At 43.5% G+C, this 24,946-nt stretch overlaps 1 long non-coding RNA gene across 2 annotated transcripts; it reads right to left on the bottom strand.

The window, feature by feature from the left end:
- Positions 1–19,394: 19,394 nt before the first annotated feature.
- Positions 19,395–22,918, bottom strand: LOC115068700. 2 transcript variants are annotated; one of them, XR_003848045.1, is made up of 3 exons: positions 22,796–22,918; positions 21,038–21,110; positions 19,395–20,130 (listed from the first exon to the last, which is right to left on the bottom strand). It is a non-coding gene; the product is annotated as an uncharacterized LOC115068700 (long non-coding RNA). The 2 variants fall into 2 exon arrangements; XR_003848046.1 differs by having other exon boundaries at positions 19,395–19,925.
- Positions 22,919–24,946: the final 2,028 nt, after the last annotated feature.

Below are 24,946 nucleotides of genomic sequence, written 5' to 3'. Positions count from 1 at the left end.
ACCTCTACCTGAGGACCTCAGTGACTTTGAGGGCCACAAGATTTTCAAAATCCCAGATGCTGACAGTAAATCCTGAGCCCCTGTCACACCCTCCACTCCCTGTCCCTGGTAGAAGGGTGAGGACCCCAAGCAAAATGCAATCATCTAATGTCACTCCTCATCCTTTCCATGTCCCCAAAAGGTACTAGTTGAAGAAGGGTGCTAGTCCTTCTTCAACCTTAAGGACTATCTGTTCCTTTGTTTACTTATTCACATTTTTATTGCTAAGCCAGGCATGGTGGATAGAGACAAGAAGCCAAAGCCCAGTCTCCAGCCTTCCCTTCCTGCCTCAGTTTCCAAGAAACTCTTGTGTTCCCTAAGGTTCTGCCTGGTTCTGAAGTCTTCCACCCTGCCTGTCTTGTTGTTCCTCCTGTCTTCTGTTGTTCCTCCTTCCTGTCCCAACCTCTCTCTGGGACTCTTTGGCTATCCTCTCACTGCTTCTGCTCTCTGTGACTGATGCCTTTGCCACTGTTGTAGCTCTGCTGCCGCCTCCAGGATCTCTTTCTCATGTTACCAGTGGGCTGCAGAACTAAAGATAAAGATCAAAAGTAGAGGAGGGAAAACCACTCTGGAGAAGCCTTTTATGGGCCTAATTTTGGAACACCAGGGGCAGCAGGAACCAGAAGGTATCTCTCAGCTGACTAAGAAAGTAAGCAGAACGGCCTGTTACAAAGCCAGAGGAGGTGTGGCAAAAGTGTTTTCACTAATCACATCAGTCTTTCACACAAATAAATGACTGTTTCACCAATCATACAACAGTCCTTCATGTCAAAGAAGGATTTTGCTTGCACCAATCACAGGCCTTCTGCTGAACCACCAAAAGAAGTAAGTAGCTGCAATCAGCAGGTTATCTGCAGTTCACCAAGGCTTATCTGAGTAAATGTTTCTCTCTCAGGCTGGTGCAGCACTGTAGTGTCCTAAGTGTCTATAATGTGTCCAAAGCAGGTGGGCTACCATGAGGGCCATTCATCCAGTCGCCCTTAAAGGAGCTACTAAGGGGACAGTTGCTCACTCAAAGCTGTCAGACATAGGGCAGGCCCTGACAAAAAACCTCTGACTGACAAGTCTCAGTCATTCATAGACAGCATTAAAAGGGTATCCAGAAGACTTACGGAAAACTCAACACAGAACTAAATTCCACAGCATTTAATAGTGCTTAGCAGTATTTATCAACACTTCACAATACTGAACTCTCCCATCAGTACCTAAAAGAAGGCAATACCCTTCTCATCTGTTTCAAAAGCATCTCAAGATACAAAGAAATACAAAGTAAACAAAAAAGCTATGGTCAGAACTGGGTGTCTCAATCCCTGGCCCAGGTTCTTCAAAGGAAGATTCTAAGAACAATCATTTGTTCTATTTCATTTCCCATGGTCCCCAAATTAAAATCTCCCCTTAAAGCAAATTTTCTTCTATGATATTTATAGCTTTACAAGATCAATAACTGTGGAACAAATTCACTAGGAGAAAAGGAAAATTCTAGAACCCTGAAGGTGGAGGCAGAGAGTTCATATGTTAGAGGCCAGCATGGGCTACATAGTGAGACCTTATCTCAAAAAACAGCTTCTGGGACTCGAAGTCAATATATCCTACAGATACTGTACATCAGTGTTTACTGAAGCACTATTCACAATAGCTAAGTTTATGGAACCAAAATAGATGTCCAGAAACAGCAAAATGGGTAAAGAAAATGTGGCCTATATACACAATGAAAATTTGTTTAGCCATAAAGAGCAAAGTTATGTAATTTTCAAGAAAATGGATGCAACTGGAGATCATCCTATTAAGTGAATTGAGCCAGTCTCAGAAAACAAATATCCCATATTTTTTTATTTGTGGCTCCTAGATTTCACATGGCTACATAAAATTATTCATATATATATATATGACATGAAAGTCAAACTGAAACTGTCTAGGGAATAAAGAGAACAAACAGGAGGGGAGAAGGAAAGGAGGCAAAGAGGTACAGGGAACATGTCCAATGTACAACAGATGCCCATATGAAACAGCTTTAAATAAAGAAAAAGTAATTTTAAAAATAACAATAAAGCCTCTGATATAGAGGCTGAGTCTTGTTTAGGGAGCAAGACAGGAAGTAACTCCAAGAGCCATGGATGGGGTGGTCCTCCCCACCCCAGTGCTGGGAATGCAGGTTATGTTAAATAATGTGGCATTAGCACATCACTGGGACTACACAAACAGCCTCAAAACAGATTCTACACATGTATACAAAGGCGATAGAAGAGGCATCGGATGTGTGTTCTTAGTGCCCTGGTCAAAGGCCGGTGGGACTTGTAGTGTTTTTATTCTGTTCACTGGGGCACGTGCATGCATGTTTATGCCAATATCGTGCTGTTTTGATGAGAGAGGTAAAAGGAGAGGAGGAGGAGGAGGAGGAGGAGGAGAGGAGGAAGAGGAGGAGGAGGAGGAAGAGGAGGAAGGAGAAGGAGGAGAGGAAGAAGAGGAGGAGGAGGATAGGAGGAAGAGGAGGAGGATAGGAGGAAGAAGAGAAGAGGAAGAGGAGGAGGAGGAGGAGGAGGAGAGGAGGAAGAAGAGGAGGAGGAGGAGGAAGAAGAAGAGGAGGAGGAGGATAGGAGGAAGAGGAGGAGGATAGGAGGAAGAAGAGGAGGAGGAGGAGGAGGAAGAAGAGGAGGAGGAGGAGAGGAGGAGGAGAGGAGGAAGAGGAGCAGCACTGTAAATCATTACAAAATGTCTGAGTGATGCAAACACGGGTTAGGGAAGAAAAGGCAATCTGAGTGAATGAAGTTTGATTCTCATGGTATACACTAAAACTCCATTTTAAATCAAAGAATTGGCCTACAAAAACAATAACTTTAAAAAAACTAATCTGCCATTCCATAATTGCAAGACTGAATAGTATTACGATGCAAAAACTTCAGGACTTAACACACATTAAGTCTCTTACCAAACCCCCAGATGAAGTTATTTTTTCCTGGATCTAGGTAAAATAATTCTAAAATGCATCTAGAAAATACATGAACAGGAATAACCTTTCTTTCCCCTTAAAGACGAAGTAATTGTGAGAGGCGTTTTCACCAAGATATCAAAATATAACGTTTCATACACGAAGGTGTCATATTTAAAAGTACATCAAAGTATATGCAATAATAAAAGTATGATCATAGTAGAAGAATCAATGGAATGCAATAAAACAGCTCAAAACAGTCTACCACACATTAAAAAAAATAGGATGTGTAAGTCAGCATTCAAGACAAAGGGAAACAACACCCTTAAACAATGGTCAAATGAACTATTCAAGAGGAAAAGCAGCTAATCTTCACTTAGCAATGTAGAACAAAACATATTTCAGACGAATTGAAGAGTTAAATGTAAAAAAATTAAGCCATAAAGTACTTAGAATAAAGTGTAAAACAGCTAATCTCAGTTTGGAGGTGAAATTTCTAACCTAAAAAACAATTGGAGAAACCACAAAGAAAAAATTGATATATTTGGCTGCATAAAAATTCAAACCATATCAATAAAAGAACATCCTAGAGAGGACAAGTAAACAGCAAAATCAACCTGAGAAAAATGTCTGCAACAAAACATCAAAAAGTTGAAATATGAAGTAACATTTATAAACATAAAAACCCACGAAACCCAAAAGAAAAAAATGTGCAAAGAATAAGAATAAGCTATTAGAATAAATACACATGATGGTTTAAACACACAAAGCAACGCTAAAGCTTTTAGTAGTCAAAGTATGTGAAGAAAGCACAATAATGGAATATAATTTTGCCCTTTCAAATAGTAAACATGGGAAATGTCAACACAGAGCAATGAGGAGGAAGGTGTGGGGCAGCAACAGGCCTTCCACACTCTGCTACCTTCATAGAAATTGTACAGGATTTCTGCAGTGCAATGATACCACTTCAGTTTTGAGCAAGGGTTAGGACAAGCACATACGTCCATCTCTTTTGTTTTCAGTAATAGGCAGAAACAAATTAAATATCTGCCAATATGGAAGTTTAAATAAATTGTAACATATCCACAAGGTGAGATATTATATTCTCAAATTATGTCCACAAGGGATTCGTGATGATTTGTAAAGCTGTTTACAGTATGTTCGTGTGATCTGAATAAGGCAGTGAGGTTGTGGATGAATTTTTCTTCTTACTTTCTTACCCATCTCACTCCCAGTTTTTATAAGTATAATGGCCAATCACTTTTTTCTTTCTTCTTTTTCATGATGCTGAGGAGAGATGAACCCAGGGCCTCACACATGATGTATGATAGTCTCTCCACCATTAACTACATTCCCAGCATATAATTTTTTAAAAAAGCAAATTGCGCTCCTCAGCTCCACCCCTTCCACTTACCCTTGTAAGATAGCAGAGCGTCATCTCCTGCCCCCAGATCTTAGCAGACCCTCCACCCTCAGGTCCTAAACTCAGCCATTCTTCTTGGTGACCTGCCTTCCTTCTCTAATGCTACATAATAGAAAGGATAGGCAGTCAGTCACAGCCTGTGCTTGGAGTGGGGGCCATAGCCTGGAGGTACTTCTACCCAGGAGGAACAGTCCCCAGACTTTGCCTTGGCTACAACTACCCAAGTCCCTGTCTGAGTCCTGTTGAGAGCAAATGCTGACTGATAATCTTGGGCAAGTGTCTCCACTGAGCTGGCAAGTGGATTCCAGGAAGAAAAGTTTCTGTTTTGCTCTTGTGTGTCCAAAGCCTGGCTTAGGGAGGATATAGACACTGAAGGAATAAAGGAATGCACAGACTGGTTGTGAGAAACAAACATAGGATGTGGATATGCTATGAACAGTAAGGCCTGCTGGTGGGCATCCACAGAGTGCCCCTGCTGACCACAAAGCAGGCCTGAGGCTGCCACTCTCCAGAGATGAGGCAGCTATGCCACAGGCAAACAATTTTGCTTTGTCTCCTTGAGTTTTCTTAGGAGGTCTGAAAAGTGAACCTTTCTTTTCTCTTTTCCTCTGGTTTCCTCTGAATCGATTCCACCACTGGTGAAAGGCAGTAAATTAATAACTAGATTTCCCCCCACAACAACAAGCCCAACTACTAATTGGCTCGATATCTCCCTGTTGCTGTATCACTTTGGGATTTTTCTGGGTGAGATATAAATAAGCCAATTCTATTAATAAGCTATTTGGCCAAGGGAAGAAAATACACTTCTGAGATCCCAAGGGGCCTAGAAGCCACTCAGTGGCCCATGGAGCAAGAGACTTGATTACAGCAATGAAGAATCCGCCTCTGTGCCTTCCTCCTAGCGTCTGTACTCCCAGCAGATTCCTCTTCGGCTTAGGGGATAGGAGAAGTCAAAGCTTTGTTAAGTTTAAAAATTATAATCTAGATGAATCTGTGTGTTCATTGGCCTAAGTGTGTCTCTGGAAAATAATAGTTAGCAGGATAGAACCTGCCGCATTTCAGGGACTTTATTGTCTCCTTATAATTAAGTCCTGCACAGAATCCAATTACAAATGTTCTCAATCGCCCTCTAGCTAAGTGCTAACAGAAGAAGGGAGGAAGGCTTCTGGACTTAAATAACTCTGGATAAAAATTAATATCGTGGCTGTGTTGGCTAATTAAAAGTGCCGCCTCTATTAGTGGGCTTCTATATTAATAAATGAGACCATTATTATCATATCCAACAACCAAGGCCCTTATCAAGTCTGCCTTGTCAGCCCTACTCTTGAAGCACAAGTTCATTGCCCCTGGATTGGGCTTTGTGGGAGTAAAGGGACAGCAGCACCCTTACCCACCAGTCACTGACAGAGGCACTTTCACAAGCAAGCATGGCCTCAAGCACTCCTTACACCAACCTTGCCTGGTGGTACCTGCTACAGCTCCAGCTTTATAGAAGAGGAAACTAAGACTTTGTCAATATTAGTGCCTACAAAGAGGCAGATCTATACTCAAACATGTATCTCCAGAGCCCCAAGTTGGACAGGCATTCACTATTTCAGGGCTGATTTTCCTTGCTGGATGAGTTAGGATGGGGTTTCTAGTAGGTACTGGTGTAGATGAAGATGGAAACTTCCTTTGGATGGGCTTTGAACGTTCTGTGTTGGGCAGTTACTTCTTTACTAATCTTCCCTGGGGCTTAGATACTGTCCCAAGGCCAGGGACAACATGACTGTCCCTGCTCTTGGGGAAGCAAACAAGTGTCCATGATGGTAAAGCAGGAACAGGGGTATGCATAAACAGTAGGGAAGGCCTGGCCCAAACCCAAGGCCAGGTAAGATTGCTCAGAAGAGGTGGCATCTATGCTGAGTTTTGGAGCACAGCTAAGCCTCAGCCAAGTAGTGAGACAGGAGAAGAGGGTTCCAGGGAGGGAAATCATATATGAGAACAGCTGCCAGCAATTCACTGTGCCTGAAACATCCAACTCCTGGTGTGTTATGAAACATGCTATAAGGCTGGTGAGGGAAGCATGGCTAGCTCAGATTAGGCAGAGCCTTGATGATCATGCTCACAGCTTGGTAGTTCACTGGAAATTAAGAGTTTCCAGGAGCAAGTTCTAAGAGCAGGCTTTTCACATCAGTCCCTCTGGCACACGTGAAAGATGCACTGGATAGACACATGTCACTCTGGTAGCCAACAGTGAGAAAGAACTCATACAGTAGAAACAGTAGTGACAGTGGTAAGAGAAGGGCTCCCTCCCAGAGATGGACAAGAGAAAGAACTCACCAAATGCTAGTCATGCAGTGACTAGCCACAAGTCCAATGTGAGGGAAAAGAATAACCCAAACAGCATCTGACCCTGGTGTTCTGGCTTGAGCCAAGTATCGGGATTCCAGATGATGGGAAAAGGGGACAAGGGTGAGAGGTGGCTTTAGGCAGAAGACAGCAAGCTCAATTTTAGACATAAAGAGCTCTCGGGCCCTAAGGGATATTCAAGGTTAGGTGTCCAATCAACTACTAGCTGTATGGTCCAGACCTCCAGAGAGCGTATGGACTGAAGTATGGGGCACAGATAAGTGAAGTCTGGTCATACACAAAATCACCCAGGGAGAATGTGTAGAATAGCTGCATAGGTCCTCCTCAGTGGGCCTCAACAATCATGGTTCATCCTTGCAGCCCACCTTGACCACATACTTTCTGTATGCAAGGTGCTTATCTCTTGTTATCACTCATCCCATTAAGTCGTGTGACATGTCTCCAGTGACAGGACATGAAGACTTCCATGCCCAATTTCCAACCTAGATTAGCCACGCCCCAGCTCACACAGATAGACTGAATTTGAGTCACCAGTATCTAGTGAACTAAACTGTTTCTATTGTCCACTCTTAGGTTGTCTTTTGATTTACTTCAAGGCTTGAGTTATCATGAGATCAAGATAGTTTGAGAAAACGAAGCCAAATGTTCACTCAGTTTCAGAGCCTTTTTTCCCTGTCACCAAAGCCCAGTAATAGAACTCAAATTCCACAAATAAGGATACTAATGAATGAAATGCTGACTAGACTTAAAAAATGAAAGCTCTTAAGTGAGGCAGGGGAGGGAGAGAGGAGGAGGAAAGAAAAATATCTGAAAGCAACATCTTGTTTTCACAAAGTAATGGGCCAACTATTTGCCATCCATCAGTGAACAAATGCAGGAAAGTCCTGATTGATAGGGAAACTGTGAGAACGGGGTGAAGGGCAACCATGCCATGAATTTTCTCATGATAAGGTTATTTCAGCTTTCATTTTAAGTCTTGCCAAAGTGTCTGGTTAAGCTTTCCCACAGGAGTAACTCAGCTTATTTTCTACTCTTGCTTGTGGGTCAGAACAGGGCAGGTGAAAGACCCAGAGTGGATTTCAGAAGGTAGTTTCATGATTAGATTATGAAGCATCGGGAGCTGGAAAGATGGCTCAGTGGTTACAAGCATTGGCTGCTCTTGCAGAGGACCCAGGTTCAATTCCTAGCACCCACATGGTGACCAGCAACCATCCTAACTCCAGTTCTAGGAGATCCAATGCCCTTTTATGACCTCCATGGGGCATTGCACAACATGGGTACACTTACCTACATGCAAGTAATACACTCATACACATAAAAAAATAATTTTTAAAAAAGATTATGAAGCATGAAGGTAAAGGACAGATCCCCAACATTGCCCAGAGAAGTACTGTCCTAGTTTGCTTTCTGTTGTTGTGATAAACACCATGACCAAAAGCAACTTGGAAGAAGAAAAGGTTTACTTGGCTTATAGATTTCAGCCTGTCATTGAGGAAAGGCAAGAGCTTGAAGCAGAAACCACAGAGGAACATTGCTTATGGGCTTGCTTCCCTGGCTTTCTTCCATTGGCTTGCTCAACTACTTTCTCATATAGCCCAGGCCAACCTGTCTATGGATGGTACTGCCTACAGTGGGCTGGGCCCTCCTATATCATTTGGCAATCAAAAAAATGCCCTCTTGCTGGGCATGGTGATACACATCTTTAGTGCCAGCACTTGGGAGGCAGAGGCAGGTGGATCTCTGTGAGACTGAGGCCAGCCTGGTCTCCATAGCACATGAGTGAATTCCAGATCAGCTGGGCTATAGGGAGACCCTATTTCAAAAATACCAGAAGAAAAAAAAAAAGCCCCCACAGACATAGACATAGGACAATCTGATGGAGGAAATTCCACAACTGAGGTTCCCCCTTCTCAGGTGTGTCAAGTTGACAACTGAGATTAGTCATCACAAATACCAAAGTCAATGGCAATGATGAACGCCTGACTGGATGGCCCCTGTTCTAGCTTAAGGCTATGGGAACTGGAGTAGCTGCTTCCTCAAGCAGCTGTCTGAGCCTAGGTTCTGTTCATGGCTGTGTGCCTAGGGACTGAAGAAGATGCTTTTCCCTGGATATATGACATCTGGGGTTCATCGGGTACTGAAAAAGAGGCAAGAACTCCAAGTAGCATCTTTGTTCTTCACCTTAGACTGGAAGATTCCAGGGGCCCAGGCCCACTACATGATGGCTTTCCAAAGCCCCTTCCATACCTTCATTCCTGACTCTAAGCAGAGGCCTTACATCAGGTGAGGAATATTGTGACAAACGTTGAAAAGTACTGATTACTTGAATTATTTTTAGGATGTGATTTTATATATAAACATGAGCAATTAAAGTCTTTTAATTGAAAAAAAAAAGATGTGTCAAGGTCAAAGCCTGGATTTCAAAGTTGCTAGAGGAGGTATTAAGGATATGGAACAAAGGCGAGAGGCTAGGGGCTGGGGTGAGAAGCAATCAGGAAGGAAGCCAAGGGCAGTAAGTAGGGGCAACAGAAAGGGAGGGCTCTGCAGGAGCCATAGAGATCAAGAATTGGCGATATCTGGGTAGTGATGTATTGCTGCATAACAAATTACCACCAGAAACAGTGGTTTAAAACCAAGCATTTACTATTTGAAAGCTTGTGAGACAGGAATGTAAGACTGTCTTGGGTAGATGCCTCTTGCCCATAGTCTCTAGTGAAGTTGGCCAAATCGAAGGCCAGCATTGGGCTTGCTGTACAGGCTGAATGGGACATGAGTGGGAAGAAGGGTCTAATTATGAGCTCTCAGGAGATGGTCAGAAAGTCTTCAGGGCCTTGGCCTCCCTGTGGCTGCCTATGGACCCTCCAGCAAGGCTAATGGTGACTAAGACAGAGAAAAGAACCAGGAAGTCAAAGAACCAAAACACACATCACACTCTCCACACAACTTAATCTGGAAATGCCACTTTCACCATTCATTAGATGCAAATCAGTAAGTACTGTTCTGAAGGGGTAGGAGTTATACAAGTGATTAAGTCTCAAAAGGCAGGGAACAGAGAACATCTTAAAAGGCCGTTTGCTATTAGAAGTAGCACCCAGAGTTCCAAAGGCAAAACTGAATGTGAGAGTTAAGTCAGGTTCATTTAAAGGTTTTTATACTGGGCTCTCTGTCTCTCTGTCTCTCTCTGTGTGTCTCTGTCTCTGTCTCTGTCTCTCTCTCTTACACACATACACACACACACACACACAATTAGCAACAGTAAAATATTTCTAAATACACAACCAACAACTCATACAAAAAAACCAGAGTTCCTGCTATCATTCCTCAGCATGTAGTATCAATATCAAATTAGTATAGCTTTAGATTATGTGGCATTAGAATGCTTGTTTTTTTTTTTTTTTTTGAGACAGGGTCTCCCTGTAGCTCCAGCTGTCCTGGAATTCACTATGTAGACCAGGCTGGCCTTGAACCCACAGAGATCTGCCTGCCTCTGCCTCCCAAGTGCTGGGATTAAAGGTGTGCACCACCACGCCTGGCTAGAATGCTTGATTTTAAAGATTGTTTCATAAAAAATTATAATATGAGGGACTGGAGCAATGGCTTGGTGATTAAGAGCACTTGCTGCTCTTGCAGAGGATCTGAGTTGGGTTCCAAGGACCCGATTTTGGTTCCCAACACCCATATAGCAGCTCACAACCCCTGTAACTCTATCTCCATAGGATCTCACACCCTCTTCTGGCCTCTGAGAGCATCAAGCACTAGTACACATACATACATATAAACATTCATACACATAAAATAGAAATGAATCTTTTTTAAAAACTGTTGAATGAAGGCCAACCAGATACCTCAGTGGGTAAAGAGACTTGCTACCAAGCCTGATAACCTGAGTTGAATCTATGGAACCCACATGGTGGAAGGCGAAAACAGACTCCTGTAAGTTTTCCTCTTACCCCCATAGGTGGGCTGTGGAGCATACACATTCACATTAAATATAAATAAATAAATAAATAAATAAATGTAAAAAATTACTAAATGTTGTTAGTGTACTGGATAGCTTTAGTGTCAACTTGACACATCTGGGTTGAGGGAGCTTCAATTGGGGAATTTCCTTCATTGGACTGGCCTGTGGCCATGTCTGTGAGGCACCTTCTTGATTGTTGTGTGATGCGGGATGGCACCCTGGGCAGGTGGGCCTGTGTTGCATAGGAAAGCAGGCTGAGCAGGGGCCAGGAGAGCAAGTCAGTAAGCAGCATTCCTCCACAGCCTGTGCTCCAGCTCCTGCCTCCAGGTTCATGCCCTGAGTTCCTACCTTGGCCACCCTCAGTGATGAACTGTGACCCAGGAGATGTAAGACAAATAAACCCTTTCCTCCCCAAGTTGGTAGTGGTCAGAGTGTTTTGTCACAGCAATGGAGAAACAAACTAGGACAGTTAGTAAAGTTTTACTTGGCATTAGGACAGAATTTCCAACAGTTTCTGAAATGACCCTAAACATATTTCTGTCATTTTACACCATACAGATCTTCAAAGCGAATTTCTCAGCACTGATTATAAAATCAAAACATTGATCAACTTTGAAAAATGTTGAAAATCCACATTGGATAGTATCATATATATAGCCAATATTTCATTCTTTATGTATAAATAAACAAGCACTTCCAGTCATGATGGTGTATGCCTTTAATCCCAGCACTTAGGAGGCAGAGGCAGGCGGATCTGAGATAGATGCCAGCCTTGTCTAACTAGTGAGTTCCAGGCCAGCTGTGGCTACAGGGAGACCCTGTCTCAAAAAGACCAATAAATAAATAAATAAATAAATAAATAAATAATAAACACATCCATCTCATTAGTATGCAAGTTTGTTTTCATCTTTAATAAATGATAAAATTGTATATATGAAAGAATTGTTTGAAAATAAACTTCTGTATTATTTAATACCATTTAATGTTATATACCTATTTATATTATCTATGTACTCCAGATCATATAAAATTTCTTGGGCAAAAGTGGGAAAATTTCAAGAAGCCCTAATTTATAGGACTATTGTGGGACTGAGGACATACCTCAGTCTGTGAAGTGCTCTGTCACTCAAGAATGCAGACTTGACTTCAATCCCTAAAACCCATGTAAAAAAGCCAAGCATGGTCATGCACACTTGTGATCCAAGGCAGATCCCTGGGGTTCACTGAGCCAGCTTAGCCTAATCTGTGAACTTCAGGCTTTTGAGCAACCCTATCTGGTTGATAGCACTCATTAAACAACACTTGAGTTTGTTCTCTGGCCTCCAGATACCTGTGTGCGTATACACACACACACACACACACACACACACTATTGCAGGCTTGGGTGCCAATATGTGGAATGAATTTCTTTGATAGATGAGAATCTTGCAGAACTCCCCAACTCACTCATTAACCACATGATTTATCATTGACTATGGCAACAGATGTTGAAGTTCAAGATGTATACAGCTAGGGTAACTATATCCCAATTCGTGGCCTCTAAAAGTTGACTTTCTAATCAAATCATTCATGGAATCCTGATTCCCCCCCACCCCACCGTCCCACCATTTCAAAATTCCTTTGGTTATTTTCTATGGCACAAACTAGTCCCTTATACAGAAGGCACTAAAATGTCTGTGCTTTCTTGCAGTTCTCTCTTGACTGATACATCTTCTGGGAGCAGAGCTAAAAAATCCAGAGTCAGTCACCTTAGGAAAATAAAGTTGGTTTCTCATGTTGGCTTAGAAGGGCTTCCACTCTCATAAAAGAATTCTAAGAATCAGCAAATCTGATGCGAGCATGCAGTATGATGTGTAGCCACAGTGGTCCCACAAGTCAGGGGTTATTCTGGCTGTGCAACTGCCTGGGGAGAAGCCTGATTCAGACTTCTCAGAATACATTGAAGCAGAATCCTGGGAAGATCTAGGAAGGAATATGCATTGAGCCCTGGCAGGCATGTTTACATACCAGAATTAGGCCTTGGGGAGATGCTTGCTAAGGATGTTTGCTATGAGTTCAGCGACCTATGTGGTTGAGAACAACAGGGATCCAGGCTCAGTCTATGGAGAATAAGTAGAAAGAAAAAGTGAAAAGGAGAGAAGATGTGAGAAGAGACTAGATGGTGGAGCCCGCACTAGCCAACTGACACCCAGCAGCAATGCCTCATGGGTAAATTCATTTAACCAATTTTATTGAGCTCCTCTGTTTTAGGCCTAAAATATACAACTGAAAATACTGACTTCTGTGTTAATAATGTCCCAGACTCATAAGAGATTTGTAATGAGGAAAGTATTTCTTGACTCTGTTTCAGCAGTTACATTCCACGAGCTGTTGGCCCCACTGCTTTGGACCTGTGGCAAAACTTCAGGGTAGAAGAACATGGAAGAGCAAAACCATTCATCTTGAGGCCAGGATGCAAAAGATAGGGCCTTACAATACCACTGACAGGCATACCACAATGACTTACGGATGGATCTTCCACTAGGCCCTACCTCTCGGAGGATCTATCACCTCCTGATAGTACCTCCTTGGGGACCAAGCCTTTAACAGATGGGACTTTGAGGGCATTCAACATCAACACTATAGAAACTTTATTGCTGTTTTCTCAGAGTTCACTATAGAGGAGAAAACAGAGCTGGAACCATTGCAAAAAAAGATAAGGGAGTTGGCAGATCATGGGGATGACATTGGATGGGGCAAACATATTGAGGCCAACCCACCACCACAGCAGAACTATGTCCTCTGCCTTGTAGCCCACCTACTCTAGGGAAATGCCCCTGTAAGCTAGCCTTACACCAAACCTGACCCTGGCTTTGGGTTTAATCCTAAGAATCTAGTGTTTGACTCCTGTCCCAACTCTCAGGATCTAGATGTTTTCGGCATCTCCCTGACTTTTCCTTTGACCTCTAAGAATTTGGAAAGATTAAAAAAAATAATAATCAATGGCTACGCTTTGCCATAGGTCTGGAGAAGAATGACATCCTCTGGTCTTGCTATCTAGAAGTAGTAAGTACATTCAACAGATCTCCTTTTTCAAAACAGGCAGAGACCCTGTGTCTGCTTTCTCTCTGCTGATCTCAGTATGGTGCTCTGAGCACACTCCTGGGAAGACAGTCTTGAAGCAGAAAACAATAGCTGCTAATTTCTAGCTGGGAGGTAGACATCAGTCTTCCATCTCCTCAAAGACCCAGAGGTCTATGGTTGGTGGACTTCTCTAGCCTTCACAGTCTAGAAGAGTCCATTTGTCCAGTTTCTTGTGATGGCCCTCCCTCCTGCAATTTTCTTCTTCTCCAATGAGAAACAAAGAACTAGAGCCTCTGGCATGTCACAGATTCTAAACATACAGACAGACATTAACTCCCTGAAGGAACTAACTCAAGCTGAAAATAGGCAACCTAAGGAGGACTTTGAAGGGTGGAGGAGAGTCATGGTAGAGGACAAGCCCCCATGAGAGCCATAGGGCATATTCCAGTGTATGTGTCTCCCACTCACTTGGCTCCAGTACCAGGCCTTGCTTATGCACCTCTGGATGAACATAAACCCTACAATGGGAAGAGCCCCTTCCCAGTCCCAGCCTTGTGAGGTAGACACAGATCCTCTCCTAGTAGGCTGAGAGCTTTTCCTTCTTTGACTTCTGCTGACATGCCCCCTACCTAGATCTTTAGCATTCATGTTGAGCTGTCTTTTTAATTTTTTGGTTGGCTTGGCAAATTGCAGGTGCTCTCTCCCCTCAGCTCCCTTTCCTCTGCTTTCCCTGTTCATCCAGCACCAAGTCCCCACCTCTCCATCAAACAAGCCTCCATACCACTCAGAGGCTATGCCATCCCTGCTTACCTGACCTCCTAAATCCCAGGATTCTGTCCCCAACCCTCTACCTCAGATTCAATTAACAGCCGTTCCTTGAGCTATAAAGAACAGGAAAGGGAATGTACAAGAAGAGTCTCAAAGCCTGAGGGCCCTTAGCATGGGAAGGGAGAGGAAAGGGAGCATTACAACCATGTGCAAATGAGGGGTATGCATGACGCTGAGGGCCCTCACTGCTACAATCACATCTACCAGCTGATAAAAGCCAGCCTCTTAGAGTAGTGCCAGGCCCAGCTTCTTGGATTAGTGACAGCCATGTGCTAGGCTTGCCCAATTCTGCAGCTGGGCTAATTACTATGGTTCCCAAACTTGGGGTCCACCCCACACCAAACAAATTAGCACAAAAACTATAGGCTTCTTCATTCTGTTCATCCCAGTCAGCAATTGCTAAAGGACCCTGTAATTGATAACAGTGCAATAAAACCTCACCATGTGTTCTTTGTCCTAAGGACTTGGCGTCCTGGCCAACAATTCAATCTATCCTTCAATGGCCAAAGACACTTGGAATTTAGTGACTCTGTATCTCTAAGTGCCCAAACCACCCCAGAAACAACATGGGAACTGCTACTCCAATACATGGCCCAGCCTGGAAGAAAGACAGCATCAGAAATGCCTACCAGGGTAGGCCAGCCATGAAATCAGGGCTAGTGCTGAAGACTGTCCAGCAGCAAGTACAAATTGGGCAGTGGGGGGGTGCAGAAGTTGGTGGCTCCGGTCCTCAAGATGCATCCTAGAAGGGAAGTCACAAGTAGACAATGTAGCTGGGAACTTGCCTCCTAGTAAGTCCTTTCCAGAAATTTGGGGAGGCATCTTGCAGTGAATTTGACAATCATAGGATGCTTTAGCCCCCTGAATATAAGACCCAAGTTTTATAGTAAAAATTAAAATGAAGATCCAAATGTGACAGTAGCAAAATGTCCCCTGGGAGAAAGTTAGTCAGAATGGAATGTGGCTTGGATAAAGACCCACCTTCCATCCAATTCTGCTGATCAATCACCTGGTCGTAGGACCACCCCTAGGAAGGTGGGTTTACCTAAAGAGGCAGGCAGAATACCTAGTGTGTTAATGAGATGGTGAACTTTCCTACCCAGAATCCCTGACTCAGCACAGTTCTTGTGGATCTGGGTTGCAGACATGGCTCACTTTTCTAAACTCTTCAGAAAAGCATAATCTCTTCCCTTTTCCTCTTTTTATGCCTTTTCCAAGCTTGCTTTCTCTAACACTGACCCAGTGTTGTGTTTCTTCTTTTTCTCTAAAGCTTCCTTCTCGTGACCATGTGGGGCCTAGTCTACCATGTGTCTGACCTCCATGTGGGCTCTAAACCACCACAACATCTTGGTTTTTGTCCTTCACCCCTCCATTCTCCTCCTCAAAGCAGCTACCGAGATTCACAGCTAGTGTGTTCTGGTGATTTTTCTTTAAATTCTAATAAAATTGCCCTAAAGCTTCTGTTTGAGTACATTATTAAATTCTTTTATGAATGAGACTAAGGATCCTCTAGAGGATGCTGTCTCACTCCTGTATCAATCCTAAGTTACAGTTGGGAGAAGCCGGGGTCCTTGGGCAGATGAGGACCAGCTCATCTGGGAGTCCCGGTGGAGACAGCAGCCATGGGGCAGAGGGGACAGGGTGAGAAGGCAGAGTGTAAGCAGAGGGAGCTGTACACTGCCCATCTGAGGAAAATAATTGTTCTGCTGGAACTTCATTACACTATCATTTTTTATGCTGGCGCTACTTATAGGGAAATAGAAACTTACTTTCTTCCTCATAATAAGCTGCTATTTCCATAACTCAAAAGGCTCTTCTGAGACGGAGATGTTCTATTGCCCCCACCACCATTCTCTGGGAATATGGATGAAGCAGGTGCCTCCTTGAGTTTCCCAGTCCCTTAGTACAGCTGTCCTTTCTGATGCTCTGCCTGCCCCTCGTATCACTGGCTGACCTGTCCAGCTTCCTAGAATGTAAAGGATTTCCCACAATGCTGAATTATCAGTGCCAAACCACTCGGTACTGGGAAAACCAGAACAGTTGGTCACCCTTCCTCCAACCAAGTGAAGACAAGGAAGGAGCCCATCATTTGTGTGTGTATGTGGTACATTTTACATGTCAGGTCAGTGCTCTATCACTAACCCTACCCTCAGTCCCCATTTTTGCATTTAATACTGATTTGTTAAACACCCACAGTGTGTGAGGCATCTCCCAGATGCAAGGGTACAAGCGGTATACCAAGCAGGCAAAAGCTATGTTGTCAGAGACTTCCACTCTAGTGGACAGAGGCAAACAATCCAGTAAGAGTGTCATAGATTGTAAGCTGGGAATGGTGCCTCACATCTTTAATCCCAGAAGACAGAGGCAGGAGGATCTCTGTGAGATTGAACCCAGCCTGGTCTACATAGTGAGTTCCAGGCCAGATGGGGCTTCAGGGAGACCCTGTCTCAAAAAGACTTTAAAAAAAAGTATCATATATTAGTATCACGTATTGTATTACAAAATGGCAGTGTTGTACACACAGGGAGGAAGACTAGTAATGGAGGGCAAGACCTATTAATTTCCAGTAGAGTGGGTCAGGGTATTTTACTAAACAGGTAGCATAACAGAGCATGTTATGAGGCTATCTTGGAGAAAAACATCCTAGACAGAGGAATCAGCTGTACCAAGTTCATCCAAGACAGAGTTTGATCTGCATATTAAGGAACTCCATGGAAACCTATGGGGCTAGGATAACCTGTGCCATGAGGGGAGATGTACCCAGAGAGGCTAAATTTTGTGGACCAGTATAGAACTATTGGGTTTTTGCCTAGAGTGAGATAGAGAAGGAGAAAACTAATCCAATCTGTATTCTAATAAACTCTCTCTGGATGCTATGTTCAGGATAGACTGTGCAGAGACACCAGTTGGAGACATTTCAGTGTCACAAATAGGCAGTCGTGATGCCTCAGCCAAGATGTTAATACTAAGATGGGTATATTGGATGTATTTTGAAGGCAGTAATGACAAGGTTTGGGCGGAAAGTAAAAAATTAAAAGATGAATCCATATGATTTGTACTACTCAGACCCATGAAACCAATACTAAATTCTTATATGAATTTCTAGAACCCATACAACTTCTAAGGGCATGTGCTGGAAAGATTGCTAGACTTAAGGCAGAGGTGAAATGCACAGCCAAACTGAATCATTAACACTTAGAGCCAGGTGTGGCATCACACACCTGTAATCCCAGCAGTTAGAAGGTGGAGGCAGGAGGATCAGGAGTTCAAGACCATCCTCTGCTATGTTGTAAGTCTGAGGCTGCCTAAGCTACAGGAGCTCAAAAACAAAACAAAAACAAAACTAAACTTGGAGCATGATCTTTAAATGAAGGGCAGATCTTCACTTATTCCTGGATCCAGCAGAGGTGGGTAACTCAACCACTCACCATCAGCTGTTTATCTGTTCTTGAACTGCCTGGAGCTATGTTTCTTCATCTCATGATTTTTTTTAATTGAGCTTTTGTACATTTTTTTTTAATTTTTACAAAAACTTTATTGAGAATTTCATACATGCATATAAGGTGTTTTGATCAAATCCATGCCCACTCCCTTCCCTCCAATATTCCCCCCTCTGAAACCTCTTCTCTTTTAGGGCTACCTAACCCTAAAATCTTTTAAGGATTAGATACAAGCTCCCAAATACTTTTGTCATTTTTGGCCTTGGAACAGAGTATGTTGCTAACAGGCCCAAGGACATTTTGACTTTTAGTCAAGAAACTGGCTATTTTTCTTTGGGGCCTTTTTACCCTGACTGCCTAGCCAATTCCTACCTCCTATTTTTGTCACTCCATTTTCTAAAGGGGTTACTCAAATTGTCAATAGGGAACAGGGATGCAGACCTCTCTGGCTTCTTCTATGCTCAACAGGGACACAGGGTGAGGCAATTGGGGTACCCCTTCAGTGGGTCTACCTAAAAGACTCCCAAATTGCATAACTCTTGTCTCTAAGGGGAGAAGAAAATCCTTGAATCATGAATAGGGATGTGAAGGAGAAGTAAAGGCAAGAGTAATTAGCATTACAAGTTCTAGACAGGGAACTAGAAAAAAGTCAGAACAGGGCAATTTTCAAATGTTCATATGAGAGTCCATTGGAATTTCTTGACAAGGGCTTCCAAAAGCATCCCTCTATTGGGTTCCTCCTCATTTTTCTTTTGTCTTCCAAGGCTGGACTAGTTGGCTGGGAAGAGTGGCTGGATACTCAGTTGAGGGTCCAATGACCCTGCTTGGCCCTCCTTTAATGAATGAGCACAACCGTCAACAAGCCCAATTGTGACTCTGTTTAGCGATCAGACTCAGCAGAAGTTGTGATGATGGTAGTTATTTCATGCAGAAGGGACTGCTGTATAGAATCATCTTATTAAAGGGACCTGGAATTTAAAAGGATTTGGCACTAAGAGCCACATATGAGGGAGAACATACATCGTTTGTTTTTCTGAGTCTGTTACTTCACTTAGTATAACAGTTTCTAGATCCATCCATTTACCTGCAAATTTCATTATTTCATCTTTGTTTACTGCTGAATAGAATTCCATTGTGTAAATATACCACATTTTTGTTAACCATTCGTCAGTTGAGGGCTACTTAGGTTTCTTCCATCTCTTAGCTATTGTGAAAAGAACAGCAACAAACATGGTTGTACAAGTGTCTCTACAATAGGATGAGTCCTTTGGGTATATGCCAAGGAGTGGTATAACCAGCTCATATGGTAAGTTCATTTGTAGTTTAAGAGTTCTCCACACTGTTTTCCATAGAGGTTGCATGAGTTTGCAATCCCACCAGCAGTGAATGAGCGTTCCCAATTCTCCACATCCTCACCAGCATTTGGTATCATTTGTTCTCTTGATCATAGCCAGTCTGATTGGGGTAAGGGTCATCTCATGATTTTTATGGTGATTAGTATCACACTCATAAAACATTTAGCCCAGGACCTAACTCTTAGGTCTTCAATACTGGTGCAAGGCATAGTACATCACTGATGTCAACTGAATGTGAGCTGTTGAAATTCTGATAGAGACCAGCAGAGGGCGCAATCCACAGGCGACCGCCTGTCTGCCTTTGCTTTGCTAACATGACACATGACAGGGTTCCTGCATCTCTTCTCTCCTCTTGTTTCATTCCTTCTTTGTCAAATTATATAACCCCCTGGATTCTCATTGCAGAAAACTCCGGACCTTCTTTGTTGAGGTCCCCTTTGCTCAAAGCAGTCCAAGCCCTGGCATTCAAGGGGACAAATGAGCCTGTCTCCCGTCAGTCAGCTCTGACAGGGCTTCCAGAGGCTGGTGACTCCATACCCTGTTGGGGAAGGGGGAGGGGGACACTAAGCAAAGATAAGGTTTCCTCAGTTTGTTATGGTCCCGGAACCCTCCGTCTTATCTCTTCTCCCACTGCTTCACTACGTTGCCAAAATTACCTCGATAACATATTTTTTTAATTTAAGAATTCCATTTTCACTTCAAGAAAGAAGAACATTTGCAGCCAGATAAGAAACTCCATCTGTCTGGAAGAAAAAAGGGTCAGGGATTTGGGTGCCATGAATCCTGTAGTGTCTTAAATTAAGGTGCCATTTCCAAATGCTTTCTTCATATTTATGAAATGATTATTCTACAGAGGTGCATTTAATATTGTTAAAATAATGATTATGCATGTTTAATACATCAACTTAAGTTATTATCTTCCATGCTATAAAATGTGGGATAATTTCATAAATAATTATAAGCATTTACAAATGGCACCGTAATGTGAAGCGCTGCCCTAATCCTTTATCTTTCACAAACACAGAAATAACAATTAGATTCGTGGAATAAAATAGGGAGGTTACTTTGTAGACTGTGCTACCTCCTTACGGAATGCAAATAAGGAAGCAGGGATAAAAACAAAGTAAAGGTCCTGGGTAGATCAGTAGGGCCTTTCTCTTCAGGGCTGGGGGCTGGGGTTTGGAGAAAGGGCTTCTTGCTAATTTCTTTTGGTAAATGGGAGCCTGACCTCTAGATTTCTGGCAATTAGACTCCGACCTTCAACTCTTCCCATGTCATATAGAGCCACTGGGAACTATATGTAATTGGAAAAAAGTTCACCTTTCATGTTCAGTTCATGGTCTTCCTGTTAATAGCACAGACCTGGTGACACGGGAGGTGCCTCAAGGTGCTTATGCTCCAGGTGGGGAGAGTGAATGCTCACATTTAATCAGCTCAGTCACGTGTATAGAACAGTACAGAACCACAGTTTGATCTGCTAACTTTAAATTAGATCAATATAAAGTTAACCCAGGAAGAGACAATCTGAAGATACTGAAGGAGACAATACAAATCCCTCTCTTCTCTTCCCCTCCTCTCTCCTCCCCCTCCCTCTCCCTCTATCCCTCCCTCCTTCCTTCCTTCCCCTGTTTCCCACACATACACACGTACCTAAAGCAACAGGTGGCTCAAGGAGAAGGTTCCTAATCAGCCCAGGTGCCATCTGTGTGATCCAAACTCGTCCCTGAAGAACCAAAGAGATCCCAAATCAGATAACTGTGCTCAAAGCTGGGATGTGGAAGGGGAAAAAGTAATTTCCAAGGGCTTAAAGCTGGAATTTCAGCTTCCTGACCCAGTCTGTGGCTGCCACTGGCAAACACAGATTTAAAGCTAATGTGGCTGAAGACTGACTGACAGATCTGGGGAGGAGAGAGGGCAGAAGAATAGACTACCATCAGTGTACCAGGAAGTTGGGCTGTGCTGAGCAGCAGTCCTGAAGAGGAAGGTGCAATAGCTCCTGTCTGGGCTGCGAAAGACTCCCACTGCAGCTCAGAACTACAGCCCTTGTTAAAGAGGAAGGGAGGGCATCTCCACTCTGATCATTCCTCTGTCAGTGGGCCATGCAACAAGACAAAGTTCTCAGAGCTATAAGTTCCTGATTCCCTCCCTGCAGAAGATGGTCAAAAATTCCACTGAGTCTTTCGCCTCCCATACCTGTGCTTCACCTCTCCTGTAACTCTCACCGCTTTCTCTACAGCACCACCAGGCTCTTCACACTCCGTTCCAGGCCCACTCTAGAAATAGGAGTGGGTCTATTCCCGGACACCCCTAGTGCTCTCTGCTTCCCTCTTAAATATGTCCAGTCTATTGTCACAGCAAAATCAATCTTCCATATACCTAACCCACCAAAATGGGATGAAAACGTGGCCTCAATAATCTCCCTTAAAGCAATTACTACAAGGTTCTAATGTAGCTTCACAAGTTCTTCAATATCCTTTCTTCCAGGAGGAAGACCTGATTTCCATCCCCTAGAATGCAGCCCAGACTTAGTGACTTGCTTCAAACAAACAGACTGTGGAAGAAAATAGCACCTTTTAGTGGAGAATCTAGAGGTGGTAGTATGTGTGATTTTTTTCCAGAATAAGAAGTCTTTTGTGGGGATAGGGAAATGGCTCCGTGGGTAAGAATATTAACTAGGAAAGCAAGAGGACCTGAGTTCAAATCTCCAGCACCCACGTACAAGTTAGGCATGACCCTGAATGCCTATATCCTCAGCACTGTGAGGTGGAGACAAGAAGATCTAAGGAGTTTTCTGACCAGCCTAGCCAAAACACAAGTTTCAGGTTTAGTAGAAGATCTCTCTCAAAAAATAAGGTGAAGAGCCATAGAGGAGGATACCTGACATCCCCCTCTGGTTTCTGCATTCATGTCTACTACAGACACATACCTGCACACATATGTGTGTGCAGGTAAAAAGATAATGTATTCAGGTAAAAAGATGTAATGTATCCAGGTAAAAAGATATGTGTAGACAGAGACACGAGACTCTTCTGGCATTGGGCTGCTCTATTCTCAGGAATTTGAAGGGCTCACTGCTCCAGGCAGAAGTTACATTCACATCACACACGCTCTTGATGTGACAGGATGAGGTGGGTACTTCATATTCTTCCTAAAAACCCACCTCCTCACTCAGGCTAAACCCATACTGAACCATAACATCAAGTCTCTAACACATAGGCTTTGGGAAAACACTGCAGATCCAAACCAGAGCATTCTACAAGATGCTAAGCTCATGTTTTCGTTTTTAAAATAAAATAAATCCTGTTTCCTCCTTGTTCTTCCGAGAACCTCCCATTCTTAACCTCCCCATCTAAAATGCTCCACCTCACCAGTCAATACCTTGAGTTATTTCTCTTTTCCCAAACTCACCAGGCTCCCTCGCTCCTTGTGGATTTGTCTTGGACCCATCTCTTAGCTGTGAGTCACTCTGATTTCCTGGAGCCTAAGCAAGAAGCCAGGCCCAACTCATCTCAGCAATTTTTCCACTCTCCACACTCCACTGCATCTGTGGTCATGCTGACCACATCACTCATTTGAATTTTTACATCCAGAGGCCTTTGCAAGATCAGTCCCCAGTTGGGATTGGTTCACGGCACCCTCCACCCCCTCCAAGGCTTGCCCCCTTTATCCCTCAGCGCCAACAGAATGACAGCGTCTGCTGGTGCTCGGCCTGGGAAACTGTTGCTCTACCATCTCTTCCTGTTCTCTCTCACACCTTTCAGAGTTGGCAACTACCACCATCCTTTATGGCTCAGTCAAGTTCACCTGAGGCCGTCCCAAAGACACTGCATGCCCTTTTCGGTTCTAAGCTGGTTTTCTCCAGCTCTTGCCCAAGCACCCCATGACTTCTTTATTCATTCTTGTCACATTTGTGAACAAGTGGGGCTAACTTTCATTGAAATCAGCAAGAACTATCTTCACACAGCAGTGGAGTGAGGGAGGCAAAACCCTGAGCTACGAGGACTGAGTTCATGCCACGACATCCAGAACCCTTGAAATACTTAGGAGGCCTGTTCTGATTTTCCATTGGTCTCTCTACTTGTCCAACTGTTTCTAACCATTTTTTTCCTCAAACTCCCAAGCTCAAAATGAGTTTCTTTTTCTTTAACCTATTTTTATCTAATACTATCACATTTCTCATTTAATTACTAGCTTTGCAAGAGTGTTGTTTTCTACTATTTTTCATGGCAAATGCACAATACTTAATCTATACTGTGGTTAAATAGGTTTCTGGCAGCTGGCCTGGGAGCCTTGCCAACACTGATATCCTTGTTATGGGAAAAAGCTCCAGACAACTCACTTAGATGAGTATTTGGAACACGACCTCTTTATAAGTCAGGAACTGTCTGTGCTGTCATGGATGGTTTTTCAATTGGTTCATGGATGTAAGTCTTTCTTGTTTCCAAAATGAATTTGTTCAATATGGAACAAATACATATTACAGACTATTACAAGCTGGCCCTGTGCTGGGCAGAGCAGAGGCTGCAGGCCGCAGGGCCCAGGTAAGCTTCTATCCTCATTTTAGTTCAGGAGACAGGAAGTGAAAGGCAAGACCACAGCCAGAGGCTAAGGGCTACAGTGAGGTCTATGTCATGTATAGTTCACCAGAGAAACAGAACTAATGGGAGAAAACTAAAGATGGGTGACAGGCTGGCCAGCGCATCTGTGTGAGCAGCAAGTTTGCTGGCCAAACCAGAAGGTGAAAGACAGCGATGATTTCTGTGTTGCAGTTTTGAAGCAGAATCCCTTCTTCAGGAAACCATAGTCTTTGCTCTCAAGACCTTCAACTGACTGGGCAGGGGGCACTCAATGACCATGAGGGCAGTCATCTGTTCTATCCAAAGTCCACTGGTGATCAAAACTAATCAAATCTAAAAACTATCCTCCAAATAGCATTTAGACTGGTGTTTGAACAACATAACCTGGCCCAATTGACACATAAAATTAATCACACAGCAGAAACTTTGTGAACCTCTGAGCTCAAAGATGGGAACTTTTCACCCAGTTAGGGTGGGGTGTAATGTATAGATCAGGACCTGAAATAGGCCTCGGTGTTCTCTGGTAGCACAGAGAATGGACCATCCCTTCACATCCCCAGGCAGTGGGTCCTGTGTCTCTTGCCAATCTCAGAGTGCTGTACTACACATACTTAATTCTCTGGACATGGCCACCCTTCCTCTCAGAGCTGGAAGAGGACTCACAGCTTCCTGTCTGCTGAACTGCGAATCTCAAATGCAGCTTCCTTGGTATTAGTATTTGCTCAAGGCTAGACCCCACCCTGGATATCAAGGTAGGAAGAGAAATGTGCTTGCCAGACTGAGCTCCACCCCTGTTCATGCCAAGGGTAAGGACTCTTCCCTGGCAGCCTTATCACAGCCAAGAATGAAAATCTTCATTGGACCCTGAGACCCTGACTCAGATGGCCCAGAGCCACCAGTCTGCCGGGTGACCCGCTCCAGACCCTGACCCTGTCACTCTTGGGAGACAGCATCTGGTGCTGGCGCTGTTGCCTGAGCAGTC

The sequence above is a fragment of the Nannospalax galili genome, unplaced genomic scaffold (assembly GCF_000622305.1).
Source record: "Nannospalax galili isolate Female #2095 unplaced genomic scaffold, S.galili_v1.0 scaffold648, whole genome shotgun sequence".
Classification (NCBI taxonomy): Eukaryota; Metazoa; Chordata; class Mammalia; order Rodentia; family Spalacidae; genus Nannospalax; species Nannospalax galili.
Note: the sequence above shows the minus strand (reverse complement) of the source record. Positions and strands in the feature narration are given on the sequence as shown.